Source organism: Vanacampus margaritifer, chromosome 20 (genome assembly GCF_051991255.1).
Source record: "Vanacampus margaritifer isolate UIUO_Vmar chromosome 20, RoL_Vmar_1.0, whole genome shotgun sequence".
Taxonomy (NCBI): domain Eukaryota; kingdom Metazoa; phylum Chordata; class Actinopteri; order Syngnathiformes; family Syngnathidae; genus Vanacampus; species Vanacampus margaritifer.
In genome coordinates this window covers 9,451,880-9,469,956 of record NC_135451.1, presented here as the reverse complement: position 1 = coordinate 9,469,956, position 18,077 = coordinate 9,451,880, and the positions used below count along the sequence as shown (strand labels likewise).

Here is an 18,077-nt window from a genome sequence, read left to right as displayed (position 1 = left end):
AAAGTGGAACTAATGATATTCAATTGAAAAATGCAAAAAAGAAAAAAAAAATCACTCAATAGCACCACCTAGGCATGCAATACCCTCCATTTATTTAGATGGAAAAGTGGAACTAATGATATTCAAAAAAAAAAAGCAAAAAAAAAAACACTCAATAGTGCCACCTAGGCATGCAATACCCGCCATTTATTTAGATGGCAAAGAGGAACGAATGCTATCCAATGGAAAAATGCAAAAAAATAAATGAATCAAAAGCGCCACCTAGGCATGCAATACCCTCCATTTATTTAGATGGAAAAGTGGAACTAATGATATTCAAAAAAAAAAAGCAAAAAAAAAAAACACTCAATAGTGCCACCTAGGCATGCAATACTCGCCATTTATTTAGATGGCAAAGAGGAACGAATGCTATCCAATGGAAAAATGCAAAAAAATCAATCAATCAAAAGCGCCACCTAGGCATGCAATACCCTCCATTTATTTAGATGGAAAAGTGGAACTAATGATATTCAAAAAAAAAAAGCAAAAAAAAAAAGCAAAAAAAAAAAACACTCAATAGTGCCACCTAGGCATGCAATACTCGCCATTTATTTAGATGGCAAAGAGGAACGAATGATATCCAATGGAAAAATGCAAAAAAATCAATCAATCAAAAGCACCACCTAGGCATGCAATACCCTCCATTTATTTAGATGGAAAAGTGGAACTAATGATATTCAAAAAAAAAAGCAAAAAAAAAAAACACTCAATAGTGCCACCTAGGAACGCAATACCCGCCATTTATTTAGATGGCAAAGAGGAACGAATGATATCCAATGGAAAAATGCAAAAAAATCAATCAATCAAAAGCGCCACCTAGACATGCCGTACCCTCTATTCATTTAGATGGAAAAGTGGAACTATGATAGTCAGTTGGTATGCATGTAATAATCTTAGCATAAGGGGCATGGAAAGTGGGACTTAAACGTCCAATGACAGTCTCATTGAAAATGAATGGGGGAAAGTTGATATTTTATTTACATATTATTGTGTTGAGTACTATAAGTAATGCAGAATCAGACGATAAATATCCCGGAAGGCGTGAATTTTTGAAGCAAGTTTGAACGGTGTAAATCGGATGTAGTAGGTGGGAGTTATTGCACGGCAAAAAAGTGAGGAGAATAAAATGCCATAATAAGTAAGAATAAAGAATCTCAATAACATATTATTGTGGGAATGCATAACTGTGTGACGACGACTACCCTTGAACCAATTCATCAACTTGGGCTGTATTCTGAAGTCACTAAAGATAGATAGTGCATTTTAAAATGGACATTATTGCTTCAAACTCTGGCATCGTGCTCCTTTACTGAAAAAGCGGTTGGATAGAAAAACAGGCAAAGATTCGTTACGACCGTGAGAAATGGCAAACCAAACAGGATTTTTGGCTGAGGCTACAAACACATTGAAACAGGCGCGAGTTGTCAAGCTGAGCAGCAGCTTGCCGTCAGCTTTGCCGTTTGTCTGTCAAACGAATGATTCCGCTTCGACCAGATGTGGATTACATCTGTACCAACATGTGGTTTTGCTTGCCTCAAGACAAACAAGTAGAACAAACACTGAAATGTGGCCTTCTCTGTTTCAACCGCCTTGTCTGTTGTAGTCCAGGGGGTCGGGCAACTGGCAGCCCATGAGATGCTAAATTAATTTGTAGGAAAAAAATTTTAGGAAGAAAAAACATTACATATATACATATATATATATATATTAGGGGTGTCAAAAGTAGTGCGTTCATTTTGAGTTATTATTAAAGTTCTTTTACGCACGATTAATGATCGGCCCTTACTTAGAAAGCCTTTACTGAGGGAATTCCAAAAAAACAGCCGCGTCCACGTCAAAATTTTGCAGTGAAATGTTTTAATAAAAATGCATATATTTGTGTATGTTGTATTTTAGAATTCTAAAAATGCGTAGAATGAAAAGAAAAATGCACCGAGCGGTCACCGTATTACAAATGCAATTATGCCATCTAGTGGCAGAAAAATGACCTCAACACAAATCAATATCACACTTGTTTTTTTTTTACAGTACAGTACTTTTTTTTTTTTTAAATCTTAACTCAATTTTATAATTTATTATGAAATGACTGTATCAATAACTAAAAGATGCAACAGTGTGAAAACTTATTGTCTATATATATATATATAATTTTTTTTACCAAACCCCAAATTTTGTAGTTAAATTATGCTTATAAATTTTTAAGAAATGCTTTCCATGGAAAACGGACGTTTAAAAAAACACACTGGCAACATAACTGCAGTTTGGAAGCATACTCGAGCCAAAAGCTTCCGACATGTTGATAAACAAACAAAATAATGTTGAGCAATAATTAATAAACTCGATTACTCAACCAGTCCTAGTAGACTTTTATTTAAATATCTTATGTCCTTATACTTTTTACCAGGTTCTGCCGCCACCACCAATCCCCATTGTCTGCAATGTAGCGCTATGATATTGCATGCTCTTGCCCTCATTTTGCACACATAGTTACAAGATTATCTCTGGAGGTGAAACTAGAGCTGCTGGTGTTTGTACTTTGAATCTAAAACCCATTTGAGACCATTTCAGCGCAGATGTTTCAGCGCTGTCGTGCATAATTCTCTCATGATTTGATTGGCAGGCCAAGTTAGACAACGACACGGCGCTATAATTACTGGCGGCGAAGCTGTATGCACAACACAAACAGAAGCCGACACAGATATCTACGTTGTGCTGAGCTTCTCCATTCATATCAACAAAGGCAACATCCTAAGAGTTGTGCTAACATTATTCAATCACGTCGTAATTGATGTTTCTCCCCTTTATGGCAGGAACAAACTCAAAGTAACACGCTTTTGTCAATTTGCCTTTTATTCCCTTTTCCTCTGTCTTTCTGGCGCTTGTTTCCTCTCTCCCAGGCAGCCACATGTTGCTGCAGCAATCAAAGTTGAACGAGGGAAGGCACAGAATGGTAAGGTGAGATAAAATAAGCGACAAACTGCTAGACTTTACGGCCAACGCAAATAACATGAAACGTCTTTAGAACATAATGTTGAAAATCTTCTTCTAATGGAAAACTTTAACAGAGGTGCCAAATCCAGGTCCAGAAAGTAAAAACCGTGTCACAGATTGGCTTTAGCCTCAGGTGTTAGCTAGCAAGATCCCTAGCTAGCACCCATGGTGCGCATTTACCTGCTAACTAGCTAGCTCCCTATCTAGCTCCCATGGCGCTCGTTTACCTGCTAGCTAGCTAGCATCAGGGGCTAAAGCCAAACTGTGGCAGGGTTTTTACTTTCAGGTGCTAGCTAGCTAGCTCCCTATCTAGCTCCCATGGTGCTTATTAACCTGCTAGGGAGCTAGTTAGCTAGCTAGCACTAGGGGCTAAAGCCAAACTGTGGCAGGGTTTTTACTTTCTAGACCTGGATTTGCCAACAAAACATGCCTCTAAAACCTAAGGGTGACTTTTAAGTTAAATTCAACAATATTAAAAAAAATAATTGATATCTCAGCTCCTGAAGCAGATAGAAACATAATTCCAAAAGCTTTTCAGAGCTTACACCTGTGGCGTTCACACAAACCTAAGTTTATTATTATAATTCTTCAATATATATATATATTTTTAAAAATCAACAAACGAATGTCGGATCTGCGGGTATATAACGAATTTGTCGTCAATTTTCAACATCCTCATTATCTACAATCATATTTCTTTTTTTTTCTCTTTTCCAGGAGAGCTCAGTATTGTTCATTCGATTTGACATCATCATTGCTCTCCTTTTTAAAAAAAAAAACAAATAAATAAAAAAAAATTAATAAATGTTTTTTTTTTAAATATATATATATATATATTTTGTATGTGGGTGAGTATGTGTATGTGCGTGTGTGTGTGCGTGCGAGTGTGTGTGTATTCATCAGTTCACCTAAAGCCCATTAACATAAACATCAATGTAAGTTATCACGATGTAGTGGCTCTCGCTAACAGACAGAATTAAGTAACCAGAATTAGGTTAAAAAATTCTATATACGTAGACCATGTTTCTATAAATTTTGATATTTGGTTTTTATTTGAGGCAGATATTTTTTCCATTAAAATGTGATTTATGAGGAGGTTAGACCATTGGTCGATATTCAGAGTTTGTTTATTTTTCCAGTTAACAAGAATTGTTTTTTTCGCGATAGTAAGGGCTACAAGTGTAGATTGAAATTGTTTATGTGGTAAGTCAGTTGTTGTTAGGTCACCTAGCAAACACAAGTTTGGAGATAAAGGTATCCTACAGTCCAAAATAGCGGAAAGTTTTTCTAAGACTTTACAATCATATTTCTTAACAATATGTCACTGTCGACTCGTTACACCAATTCTAATTCCTCCCGCGCCGTCGTCAATCAACCATAAACGCTCGAATAAAATTCCAGGACATGCTACGAGGCCCACGTCACCCTCTCGTGCATATTCTGATTCATTTCAACGGCTAAGAGACCAAGACAAAATAACAAAATGGCATATCCGCTCTCCCGGCTTTAAAGGGAGAAGCGCGGTAACGCGTTAAACATCCAATGTACATCCACACTGTCCTAAAGATCGGACTTTGGGATATTACATGACGATTGATGAGCGGCGATCCATTTGTATGTAGCCGGGCAAGCCACGGCAGGAGGAAGGCCCATTCTTCTGCCATCTGCTCCACACAGAGCCGCAGTTGCCTCTTGCTCCCATTGATTTCAACTGCCTGGACGGGCCATCGCAAAGCCAAGCAAACCACAAGGAGGAGCATTCAGCTCCTGCCAACTCTCCGCTCACTTACACAAGATCACTTGGACAAATTAGGGGGGGGGCAAAATGTAGATGGATGACAGTGAAAACAAACCAAGCAATAATGAGCTGTTAAGAATGCGTGATCATTGGCAATACATCTGTTTGTCATTTTGTTGAACTTTATGGCATCATAAAATAACAAAACAAAACCCAACTGACTAATTAGAAATGGGTTAGATGCTTCCATGTAAATATGTCATTATTCTGTGAGTGCAACAAATGAGGTCAAGCATTGCAGTTATGGAGTCTAATTAAATCAGTTTGTATGCACTCAGCCAATCAAACTTGACGAGGAGTGTTACTTTGTTAAATAACAGCAATGACTGGATAGAATAACAGATGAATACTAAATCCATTGCACTTTTTTTTTCAGACTACACATTGACCAAACAAACAGCTGGCAACTGACAGCATCTCTTTGCAACGCGTCTCTTTAGCAGACACTTCATGCGTGACCAATTGTCATGCCGCTAACTTTGAAGCAGGCAAATAACAAAGGAGGATAAAGTTGTGACTGTCACCGAGTTGACAGAATGAGACATGGCAGAGATGGATGATGCTGGACAACATGCAGACAGTCACAGTTTGAAGAGGAAAAACATTTGTTCTGTCAGAAGTGTTATGACTGCTGGCTAGAGCAGCTGTGACCCAACGTAGTCATATTTCGGAGGATTCGATGAACAAGTTACTAAATCTACAGATCAGTCTTTTGATTTGTCTCAAAATTATTCACAAAAACATATTCCCGATTTTCCCGTGTTTTTTAGATCGACAAAAATATTTGCGATTTTGGATGCCCGTGCTGTTAATTTTTCTTCTTCTACTTCTAAGTGGTAGCAATAGAAGAAGAACCTCGTCCGGGTCAAGGAAAACAAGCTCGAGGAAAACAACTTAGGGTCGTATTTTGTGTTACATAAACACATATTAGAAGATGAGATAAAGGCTCACTTTTAAATTTTTAAACGAGAAACAGGAGACGGCTCGTTCCCATTCAATGTAGAGAGCAACACTGCCTCCTAGTGGATGGAGGAGTGGCAGCCTCGCATGATGTTTGTCTCAAAAATAAATGCGCGTGCACGCCGATTAACAAACGCAAATTCAACAATTCACAAGCAGAATTGGTACATTTACAAATAATAAGTAATGATGAATGCATACATAATATTAACAAACGTGTAAATTGCGGATATATTTGTGGATCTGAAAAATATGTAAATATCGCAAATATGTTGGGGATCTGAAAAATACCTAATTATCACAAATATGTTGGGGGATCTGAAAAAACTACACAAATATCGTGAATATGCTTGTTGGATCGAAAAATACGTAAATATCACAAATATGTTAGTGAATCTGAAAAAAACGCGTAAATGTCTTGAATATGTTTGTGGATCTGAAAAACACGAATTTCACAAAAATGTTGGCGAATATGAAAAATACGTAAATATTGCGAATATGTTGGTGGATCTGAAATATACGTAAATATCGCAAATGTTTGGATCTGAAAAATCCAACACCGCACCGTTTAGTAATAATATTACTATTAGTTACAAACCATAATATGGCTATTTGAGCTGTAGTTGTTTTTTTTCTTGCAATCTAGAAAAGCTAGATCGAGTGTCTTTTACATTTAATGAGCGTAAACTGGCTCACAGTATCTGTTCTTGGTCTGTCCATAGATACGTGCGGGCCAGTCAGTTTTGAGAGAGAGAGAGAGAGAGAGAGAGAGAGAGAGAGAGAGAGAGAGAGAGAGAGAGAGAGAGAGAAAAAAGAGGCCCTTTTCACGACTTCTCTACACTGAATTCCCTTAAATGTCTTTTTAAAACTTAAAATTCAGGATGTCCAATTGGGCCTCAGCCAAATCCTGATTGGTTAAGAGGCATGACATGAGACTTGTAGATATATTTACCGGATGAGATTATGACAGCATTAAGTGTTGCCGCCAAAGCCTGCCAGCTCTGATATCACGTTGGCACGCTGAAGCTTTCTGGGAATATTTTCAGTGTTGCACACAATCTGTTTTTCCGGCTAAATATACAACTAAGAGTAGGCGCGTGGCAGTTATTCAGATCTGACTCAAGACGTAATAACTAATTGGTTGACCATGACTTCAAATGATTTTTTTAATATCCTTTTTGGAGCGCTGCGTTGTTCTAAATCTAAACAGTTGAGTCTCCGCCAAGGATAAGCCAGGCCAGCCCACAGTTCTATCTTCATTTCATTGTTAGCTCTAATATGCTTTAATACTCTTTCGCCCGAAGCATATAGCCTACATACCGTGTGCATCCGTGTTGTGTTAACTGGTTCTTGCACAGCAGCTGATTATCTGGATACATTTGTCAAATTATTGTAACTCTTCCAGATGTGTGTGGGACTGCAGGTCATTATTTTATCATCTGTCCCGACATGCGGAAGCTACAGAGTACTGACCCACCAGTGAAATTGGTAAGCACCCATAACATAAATGCAGACAAATGTAGATTAACGTCATCCCAAGGAAGCTGTTGTGCTTGTAAACGCACACGTAAAAGTATTAGAAAGTGGGAAGCGTTTCCTCCGAGGCCATGTGGCAGACACCGACACTTCAAAGACTCGCTGCGTGATACTGAGCATGATTTGTGCCTAAAGACACAAGGTTTAAGCTCTGATCCGCCACTGTTTTCGTTACGATTAACCACGCGGCGGAGCAGAATGTCTTTTAGTCTAACACTGTTCTGGCGGATTTGCGGCACTGTTTGTCTTCTTAAATCTACAAAAGAGGGCTTGGCAAATGAACCCTGAGCCCTGTGAATAAATCAACAAGGGGAGAGCAGGGAAAGTGGTGCGAAAAAGGCTTGATCGGTAAGAGCAATTGAGGAACTAAGAACTATTGAGAGCAAAGGGATAGGAGTTCATGGTGTCAAACTAAAGATCCAGGTCCAGATTTATATTCTTTAAGTATTGTTATATGGCCTCTTTGTATGTGTTGCTGCTACTTTATTTATGTGAATTTGATTGATGCTAACTTGCATTAGCCCACCGAAGTGTTAGCATTAAGCGACTTATTTTAGAATAAACTATGCGGTTAAACATTTTGCTGATTAAATATTAATACTATTAATTCTCTTTTTGTCTAATGTATGTCAGGTTTACAGCAACCTTTAACTGGGAGTAACCCAAAAAAAAAAGCTTGACGATATTTTGCTTTGCTTCATATTTGAACAAGTGCTCGCTAACTGCCACAATGAGAACATCATGCTCAGGGCGGGCATTATAATATTTAATCAAACCAAACACATATTACGTAACGGACAAGAAGTGGGAACTGGATCGTGCTCTAGTTGCACATATTACAGAGGTGGCAAATCCAGGTCCAGAAAGTACAAAACTCTGCCACAGTTTGGCTTTAGCCCCTGATGCTAGCTAGCTAGCTAGCTCCCTAAAAGGTAAACAAGCACCGTGGGAGCTAGCTAGGCAGCTAGTTAAAACAGGGATGCTCAAGTTCGGTCCTCGAGAGCCCTTATCCAGCCTGTTTACCATGTTTCTCTCCACTAACACACCTGATTCATGATCAGGATCATTATCAGTCCTCTGCAAAGCTTGCTGATTAGCTAATCATTCAGCTGTGCTGCAGGAGGGAAACATGGAAAACAGGCTGGATAGGGGCTCTCGAGGATCGAAATTGAGCACCCCTGAGCTAAAAGGTAAAAAAGAACCATGGGACCTAGCTAGGAGCTAGCTAGCTAGCTAGCACCTGGGGCTAAAGCCAAACTGTGGCAGGGTTTTTACTTTCTAGACCTGGATTTGCCACATCTGCATATATACAGAGTTGGGGAATCCAGGTCCAGAAAGTAAAAACCCTGCCATAGATTGGCTTAAGCCACAGGTGCTTCTACTAAGCTCATTGAAGCACCTGTTGAGTAGAAGCACCTGTGGCTAAAGTCAAACTGTTTCACGGTTTGTTCTCTCTGGACCTCTTTTATAATGTGAACAAACACAATTAGCTTAGCTTCTGGTTAGCGGTCATTGTGGCTAACGACACCCTGTTAATAAATTGGACATGTTACCTTTCAGAGCGCTTACCATACACAATTCGAAGTATTTTAAATTTGTTAAACAGTTGAGATACTTCAATCACAACCAACTAAGTACTACATTTTTTTGGGGTCAGTTCTATTGTCCTGTTAGTGGGGACAGTATATTTGGTCATTCAAAGTTGGTGATTTGTCTGTGCTGATAACACATGTGCTAAAGTAACTTATGACGTCACAACTATCTTACCTCTACATAGCAAACAAGTGTGTAAATGTGATTATGCCAACACCAGAATATTCCAGCACTATCAAACACTGACTTTGAGGTCATTAGCTTAGAGAAACAGTTTGGCCCATGACATTTCAACCAACATAGTCAGTCATTCCACTAATGAATATGTTCGCGTCTGGCCAGTGTAATTTTCCCTTCCTTTTATCACAAGGATGCAGGCCGGCACAGTGGTGGCATACGTTCAACACTGTGCAGGGACAGACAAACAGGCTCTGCCAACAAGATGGAGTGTTTATGTATTTCCTCATCAGCGGTAATATTCAAATACCTCTGCCCATTGCCCATATGTGTGCACCATGATTGGAAAAAGCACCCTTTGGGAGGTGGGGTGGGCACGGGTGCCCTCTCCGCTCCGCTGTCCGGCCCCTCTCCGGCACGATGCCTGGGTACGGGGGGGTCCACGGGTTTGGGGGTCAGGGTCTGGGGGGATGGCGGTTGGTGGGGGGTGGGTGCTGGAGGTGGGGGGGTGTCTGGGGGTTTGGGGGCGGCTGGGGCTGGGTTGTGGTGGATGGCGGGGGTGGATGGGGGGGGCGGGGGCGCGGGGGAGCGGGGGCTGTGGGCCGGTGGGGTGCCTGGCAGGCCTGCCGTGCCCCGTCCTGCTGCGTTGGGTTGGGGGCGCGGGCCGTGTTGGGTGCTCCTGGGTTTGCTCTCCGGCCGGTGGCCCCTGCGGGGCCCGGGGGTTGCCCCTTGGCGCTGCCGTGGCCTGGGGGGCCCTGAGGTGTTGTGCTTGCTCTGTCCTGGCCGGGGTCGACGGCTCCCCTCTTTGGTGGAGGTTTTCATGCATGCCAGATCCACCACACCAGCATCTATCGAAATTCAAACACAATCTGCTTCCTCCCCTGGTCGTTGAATCGGTGGAAGCTGATGTCTGTGGATCTCACTCTACGTCATCTGTCCTTCCTTCCTTTCCTCAGTCTCTCCTTTGGTCTCTTGAGGTCTCCCTAATTTGTTGGAATTTAGATGTTTCTGGGGTTGGTGAAAGACTCTGGTTGGTAACCCGGTGGGTAGTAGGTAATGTCTGGTTGGTGCTGGATTTCACTTTCCTTTCTTTTCTTTGATCCTTCCTCTGGTCTCCTGACAACCTCACGACTAGCTGGATTCTTTAGTATTCGGTTTAGAGGAACGGTATGGGATTTTTAATAGGTTTTAGGTGAACTAATGAGTACACACTCACACGCACGCACACATGCACACTTACAAAAAAACAACAACAAAAAAACAAAAAAGAGCAATGATGATGACAAATCAGTAAAATTGCCGAATGAACAATACTGAGCTCTTAAGGAAAAAAAATAAAAAAGGAAAAATCACCCTTTGGCTGGATGGCTCAGCTTGTGGGTATTGATGACAATTCAATGAGCCCTCCTGACCCGCAGGTTGTAATCATAATCATAACCCACCCACTTACTCACTCATTCCCTCTATTACTCACCTCCTCCGCTACAGACTACTGGTCCCTGCGTGACCAAACGGGCTCATTAACTTATGTTGGAGGGGGGGGGGGGGACTATTTTTGATGAAGGTGGGTTGGTGGACTTTAATTAGTTCAACACTTTATCCATATGCATTATTCAGTTGCGTAGGAGGTATTTGGCCCAAAAACCAAGACAAAAGAAAGGAAAATTAATTGTTTAGCGCATTCATTTGATTCTCCAGGTAATCACATGTTTAACGTGAGAACGTTTTTTTCTCTCCATCAATTCTTGCTGTTACTTTGTTAACAAACCCTCTGTGTCTTTTTATAGTGCAATTTTTCAGTGTTTGCCAGTGAGTCAGATGTTAATCAAATAAAGGTGAGAAATGGTGGGGGTACACATCAGAGTGCTAATGGATAATTAAAAGCAACCTTTTGGCAAGTACAAGTTTTGGATGACTTTTCCAGGTGGTAAATATCCCCCAATGAGTTTTTAGATGAAGTGTTAAGGCCCAGTGCCAGTAGTACTTGGCTGCTGGTACATACATATAATGAAAAAATTAACAAAGGAGAGATTTCAAATAAAAAATTTCAAATCAACTAGACAAAGTCCAATTTCTGCAGAAATTGCGTGGGAATGCTGAAAAACTGAATGCTAAGATTTGAATGCGCAAATGAGCAGGTGGTAATGATGATCAGTTGTATGTATGGAAGTGGGCGTGGGAAGTGGGACTTAGAAAAAGTTCAATGTCAGTCCCATTGAAAAGCAAGTGAACAGTGTAAATCAAAAGTATTATGTGGGAGTTTTTACACAGCAAAAAAAATGTGGAGAATAAAAGTCACAATAACATATGGGGGGAATGCTTTAGCAGATATTGATGCCCTACTATGGCCAGAACTGAATGAGAATATGAAGGAAGTTGCTAAAGTAAATATATATAATCCACATATATAAAATATAATATAATATATACACGCTTGTATTTGAGGGTAATGTGTCCATCCAGTGGCTACTAAGCTAACATTACATTAGCCGATGTTGCTTTAGCCTCTTTTTTCACGTAAAGGGGAAGTCAACCCCCCCATAATTCACAATAATATGTTATATGCACCCTTTCTAGTCTAAATGCGGAATTCTGATTAACATTGCATTCGTGAAATATGAATTAAGTAGCAACCCGTTTTCATCCATCTCAGGGGGCGGCCATTTTGCCACTTGCTTTCGAGTGAAAACGACGCCACAGTTGCTCAGGGCTCAGGTGACGGCCTATTATGGCTCAGCTTGCGTCACATGACCAAACTCAGAAAAAAGCTGAGCCGTGATTGGTCGTTACCTGAGCAACTGTGATTTTCCTCATTTTCAGTCAACAGCAAACGGCAAAATGGCCGCCCCTTGATTGTTTAACAATGTTGCACGCCCTCAGTTGGAACTACTATTTGTCTTTGAAAGAACTTAACTTTTCATTATTTTCGATACTGTGGATGCTATTTCCCATTCAAGGGCGCATTGGGCAACAAGGACGTGAAACATTTCACAAAGTCAAATTGTGACATTTACATTGAATATTAACCCAGAAATGGGGAGGAAGTACAGGACAATCATGCTTCGTTTTAGCAGCTCATTTTAAGTGGCTTATTGGGTACTACCAATCTGCAGAGGGCACCTTCAGCAATCAACAGCAGCCGCTGCCACATGTGAGGTGCAATATGGATACTCGAAAGCACGGGACAATGCGATTAATCCCACAGGAGAAAAAAAAGAAAAAATAGAGTGTAGGTATTTGCCATGCACGGGTCTATTTGAATAAGTACTTTGTTTAATAATAATCGAATGAGGAGAATTGTGAAAGGCGAACATGAGGGAGTACGTGGGCCGGCGACTTCTGCCCGCTTTTTCCTCTTCTCACCAGAATTGTATTTTGTGCTCGAGTGAATTAGGTGATCATTTTTTATCTTACATGCCGCGGTGGCTTCTGGAGTTTCTTGCTTCAATTGGAGAGGCAGAAGAAGTCGAACATTTATCGCATGCCGAGGTTAATCTCCTGAAATGGTGGGATTTGGTCAGAGAGCAAGTCGAAAATCCACGCTTGCACTTGCAAGCTGCATTACAGTCACATTTCCTGTGTTATTTCTTCGTTCCCCCCCCTTCTCCTTTTCGACACCCTTCCTCTTTACGATAGAAAGTAAAATCCTCGCAGCTCAAAAGCGGTGGTGACAAGGCGAAGCAGCAATGCATAAATTAACAGTGACTAAACTTGTCACTCGCTCAGATTCACTATTAACGCTTTATGCTGTTGGAATTATGTCTTTAAAAAAGTAAGGGAACACCTGCTTGGAGTGCATTTGAAACATTTACTGTGAAAGCAGATGGCAAACGCTTTCATTGGAAATGCTTCTAATTACTGAAAAGATGACAAGTTATTTATGGACTTGTTGGCAAATACGTTTTTTTCTTCTTTTTTTCCCCTTCAGACTGATTTTTTAGACAGACCTATATATCCCAAATACAGCAAATTTCCTTAAAATTGTATGAAATTAATCACAATTTTCTATCATCTACAACTAGTACTCCTAACCTTAACTCATTCACTCCCAGCCATTTTCACTGAAGCAACCCCCTTCACTCCCGGCTGTTTTACTGGATTTTGACTGATTTTGCAAGGCCCACAAAATATTCTGTTCTATTGCTATAAAAACATGGAACCTAGCAAAAGAAATATTCAACAAAGTATATTTCTATCCGTTTCCGTTTTGCAGCAATTAGCATTAGAATATAGCTAGGTTTCATCATTATTCACAAATCTGTTTAGATATGTGGGTAAATGAGCTTTGTTCAACATCGCCCTGGTTAATCTCTTATACTCTGCTGCCACCTAGCTGGCCCTTTTTGCAATAACTACCATTCTTCAAGAGTCTCTCTTCAGTTCAGAGGCTGCATAAAAGCCTTCTGTATGCTCTAGCATTAAAAACATTAAAAAATGGCGGTTGGGGCTGGGTTGGGGTGGGTGGCGGGGGTGGGGGGTCCCGGGGGGAGCGGGGGTTGTGGGCCGGTGGGGTGCCTGGTGGGCCTGCAGTGCCCCGTCCTGCTGCGTTGGGTTGGGGGCGCGGGCCGCGTTGGGGTGGGGGGCGCTCCTGCTCCGGGGTTTGCTCTCCGGCCGGTGGCCCCTGCGGGGCCCGGGGGTCGTCCTTTGGCGCGGCCGCGGCCTGGGGGGCCCTGAGGTGTTGCGCTTGCTCTGTCCTGGCGGGGGTCGACGGCTCCCCTCTTTGGTGGAGATTTTCATGCATGCTAGATCCACCACACCAGCATCTATCGAGACTCAGACACAATTTGTTTCTCCCTGTGGATCTCACTCTGCTTCGTCTGTCCTTTCTACCTTTCCTCAGTTTCTCCTTGGGCCCTTGAGGTTTCCCTGATTTGTTGGAGTTTGGATGTCTCTGGGGTTGGTGAAGGTTAGTGGCCCGGTCGGTGGTGTCTGGTCGGTGCTGGGCTTCGCTTTTCTTTCTTTTCTTTGGTCCCCCTTCGGGTCTCCTGGTGGCCCCACGACTCTGGCTGGATTTTGAAGTGTTCGGTTTAGGTGAACGGTATGGGAATTCTTATTTATTTATTTTATTTTTTTCTCACGCACGCACGCACGCAAGCACGCACGCACACACACGCACAAACACACATACAAAAAAGAAAAAAAAAAGAAAAAAAGGGAGAACAATGATGATGACATTTCAAATGATCAATACTGAGATCTCCCAAAATAAAAATAAAAAAATAAAAATAAAAAATAAAAAAATATATAAAAAAATAAAAACATTAAAAAAAAAACATATTAATATGTATTTGGGACCATGGTAGTATTTAAAATAGGTTTTTGGGAGCAAATTAGTTAATAAAACTAATAAAGTTGTTCATGTCTCGTTTTAGAGTTTTACCAGAATAATCTGTCAAATATTTTGGTTGTATTATAATATTTGGCCACAAGAATAACACTGAAGACGACTTATTAAAAGTCCATTGTTCAACCTTTTAAAGCATTTCTAATATAACTCCCCATACCACAGTGCCAGACTTGTTTGGAGTGATCTGAAGATGACTTTGGAATTAAATTCACTAGAGAGTTGCTGCTAAAGAGCTCTAGATTAAGTGGATCTTGTAAGGAGATCTACACTTGCATTTTAGTGCATTTGCAAATGAGGACCTGCATACCACCAGTGTCATTTCATCTTTATAAATTATATATATTTTTTTAAAACACAGAAGATTGCTCTCTTTTTTGAATTTCCTCCCCCAGACCGGCAGGCAAGTGTCGTCATTTGAAGCCTGCTGTTTTTGACAACGAAATGCCTGACCTGCTGTCAGTAATGAGAACTGCTCCAGTGCGTTCCCTCGTACCCATCCCGTCAGCCCACTTTAACAAACCACTGGCACGCTGCGGTGGCTCGTACCTCAGCAGCAAGGCCGGTGGTCTCATCGCTCCGCACTACATACTCGCCTGTGTACAATATCTCCTCTCATTAAGTCAGTTCTAATGTGTCCCTACGGCAGGAATGGCGTGTAATGTGAAGCTGTCTCATTAACGCTGTCACGTCACTTTCATTTAGGAGCTATCCGACAGCATTATGCGCCTCTTTGAGCACTCAGGCCCTCCCAGGCTAGTTCAGCATGTCCAATGACTTATTCCTGCTTAGCGTTTCACATTTCCTTAACTTTCACTCATTATGGCTGGATTATAAAAAACATATTCCCAGAGGAGTTCTGACAATTGATTCTTTTTGTTAATGTGCGTGGTACGGTAATCTAATACGCGTCGGTTGAAAATAAGGCTCGGTTGAAGACGAGGATAATTCATCAATGGCCAGTCCTCAACCAATGTGCGAAAATAGCTTGGTTAGTCGTTCCCTTGACAGATAATGGGGATAAAAAATATTGTACGGGGGCCAATCAACTTAGAACGGCACACAAATTACCCGCATTCTGAAATTGTCAATTAGGCGGCAGGTTACTGTCAATAAAGTCACAACTCTCTACCATCTCAGGTCTGACACCATTTAAAAAACAACAACAATGAATTCTGTCTTCGACATGGAACAATAATTAATGAAATAATTAGAAATATATACATATAACTAGACAAAGTGCAATTTCTGGAGAAATTGCATGGGAATGCTGAAAGCTGAATGCTAATAGCTGAATGCTAAGATTTGAATGCATGTGCAACGCTTATGAAGTAAATTGAGAGATAAATTATGAAATTATTCACTCCTGGTTACTGGACAATGCACTTTACCAACTTTGCCACCGAGCAGTATGGTAATGATGATAAGCTATATGTATGGAAGTGGGCGTGGAAAGTGATACTTAGAAAAAGTTCACTGTCTGTTGTAATCTTCGCACTTGTGAGAGGCTACAGCCATTGTCTGTAACTCACTTGTGCCCGGAATATTCTGTAGAAATAAAAGCTTCAAAGGAACTGTTCATCGTCTCCAGCCTGTATTCAGATAACCAACATTCTCACAACCCGAAAGAAAACGAACACGCGGAGGAAAAGATCTACTCCACAACTTTCAATTGGATGCAGTATTCTTAAGGCCCCTTGATACTCAGTCACACATACTTTACATTAACTGCATATTTAAATAATTAATATACAATAGAATACTAAAAAAATAAATAAAATAATCCTAATTTAAAAAAAACAACAGTTGTAGACCCCCTGGCCTTGCACGAAATAGAAGGTAAACTTTTTGGGCCATTTTGGCAATCGAAACATTTTATATTATGTGTCTGGAGTGTTCATCATTCATCCATTATCATCGAACATTTTGCAATGTGGATCTAAAGTGGTGAGTTCACGCCGATAAATCTCTTGGGCCTTTTCCAAACAAATTACGTGCCGTTCACTTGACACCGCTTATGACTGACAAAACGCCAGGCAAACATTTCGAGCGAACAGCAGCTTGTATTCGAAATTGCTGACAACACAATCTCACATCTACTCTATTCACCGAGCTTGGCACTTCCCCCCCAGCTAGTTGTTTTTTTTCCTCCTTCTTTATCAATCCCTACCTCACTTGATCACCTCTTCCTTCTCTATCCTTGTCCAAAGCAGAGACAAATTAAACGACTCCCCCCTCTAATGGTGGAAACATAAGCCTCTGGCAGTGCTCTATTAGCCAGGCTGCCTATTTGTTAACTGGCTGGATTAATGTGCTGCACTTGATATGGGAGGCCACCTGCTCACACAGTGAAGGGTATTCACAGGCTCACCAGTCCGCTCACTAATCTTCCTCCAAGGATGATTGCAGGTTTCTGTTGCATGATAAGGCAGCTTTTCTCCTGTCTTTTTTTCCCCACCACTTAAATTTATTTTTATTTTTTTACATCAGTTAATTTCATGACTTGAAATCAGATCTTGCTACAGATTCATATGTCTTTGTTTTTTTTGTTTTTTTTTCAAACTGGCACTCTTAAATATGTTTCATAAAGTTGAAAAAAGGCTCTGAAGATCCTCAAAAAACACTGACAAACATTAAATATAACTTGCAATGTCTTTTTTCGTGGAGCCTAATCAATGACGTCATTGATCGATCGGGCAAATTAAGATGTTTCCGATCCAGCCAATCAGATCCCAACCCTATTGAGAACCTGTTGAGCTTCCTTAAACGGAACTCCGACTGTCATTACAAGTTTGCGCTATATTATTTATTTGGTTGTTACTAACATAACTATGAGATTCATTTCTCATTTTTTCCCCCTAGTTTAATACATTTTGTAGAAACTTTATTTGGACGTATTCAGTGCATAGTGACGTCGAATGACGGCTGGCTCACGGACGAGCAATGTGCAACTCCTATAAAGAAAGCAAGTTAAGCCACGTTGGGTAAATAACAACGGCGGCGTATGTCCAAATAAAGTTTTTACAAAATGTGTTAAACTGGAAATGATTTTTGAGAAATTAATCTCCTAGTTATGTTAGTTACAACCAAATAAATAATATAAAGCAGACTTGTCATGACAGTCGGGGTTCCTTTTAACTCATTCACTCACAGCTATTTTCACTGAAGCAACCCCCTTCGCTCCCGGCTGGTTTACTGGATTTTGACTGATTTTGCAAGGCCCACACAATATTGTGTTCTATTGCTATGAAACCATGGAACCTACCAAAAAATAAAAATAAAAAAAGAAGATTAGAGTCTCTTCTTTCACCAGGAAAAAAACATATATTTGTATCTGTTTCCGTTTCGCAGCAGTTAGCATTTCATCATTATTCACAAATCTGTTTAAAACAGTAGGGGAAAACAACTTTTTGCAAAATGGCCCTGGTTGATCTCGTATACTCTGCTGCCAACTGTTGGCCGTTTTTGGAATAACTATCATTGTTTCAACCATTCTCTTCAGTTCAGAGGCTGCATCAAAGCCTTCTGTATGAAAAAAAAAACTGAAACGTATAAATACATTTTTGGGACACTGATAATATTTAAAATAGAACGTATTCATATGTTTTTGGGAGCAAATGAGATCTATGAGGTTGAAAG

At 40.6% G+C, this 18,077-nt stretch overlaps 1 protein-coding gene across 7 annotated transcripts in view; it reads right to left on the bottom strand.

Moving 5' to 3' along the window:
- adarb2 (adenosine deaminase RNA specific B2 (inactive)) overlaps nt 1-18,077 on the bottom strand; it is a 254,338-nt gene that overhangs the window by 88,751 nt on the left and 147,510 nt on the right. The window contains exon 1 of one of the 7 annotated variants that reach the window (XM_077554646.1): nt 16,609-16,712. The exons of the other annotated variants lie outside the window; for them this stretch is intronic. The gene's annotated coding sequence lies outside the window, so the exon portion shown is untranslated. Of the gene's footprint in view, nt 1-16,608; nt 16,713-18,077 lie in introns of those variants that run through there. 7 annotated transcript variants of the gene reach the window in all.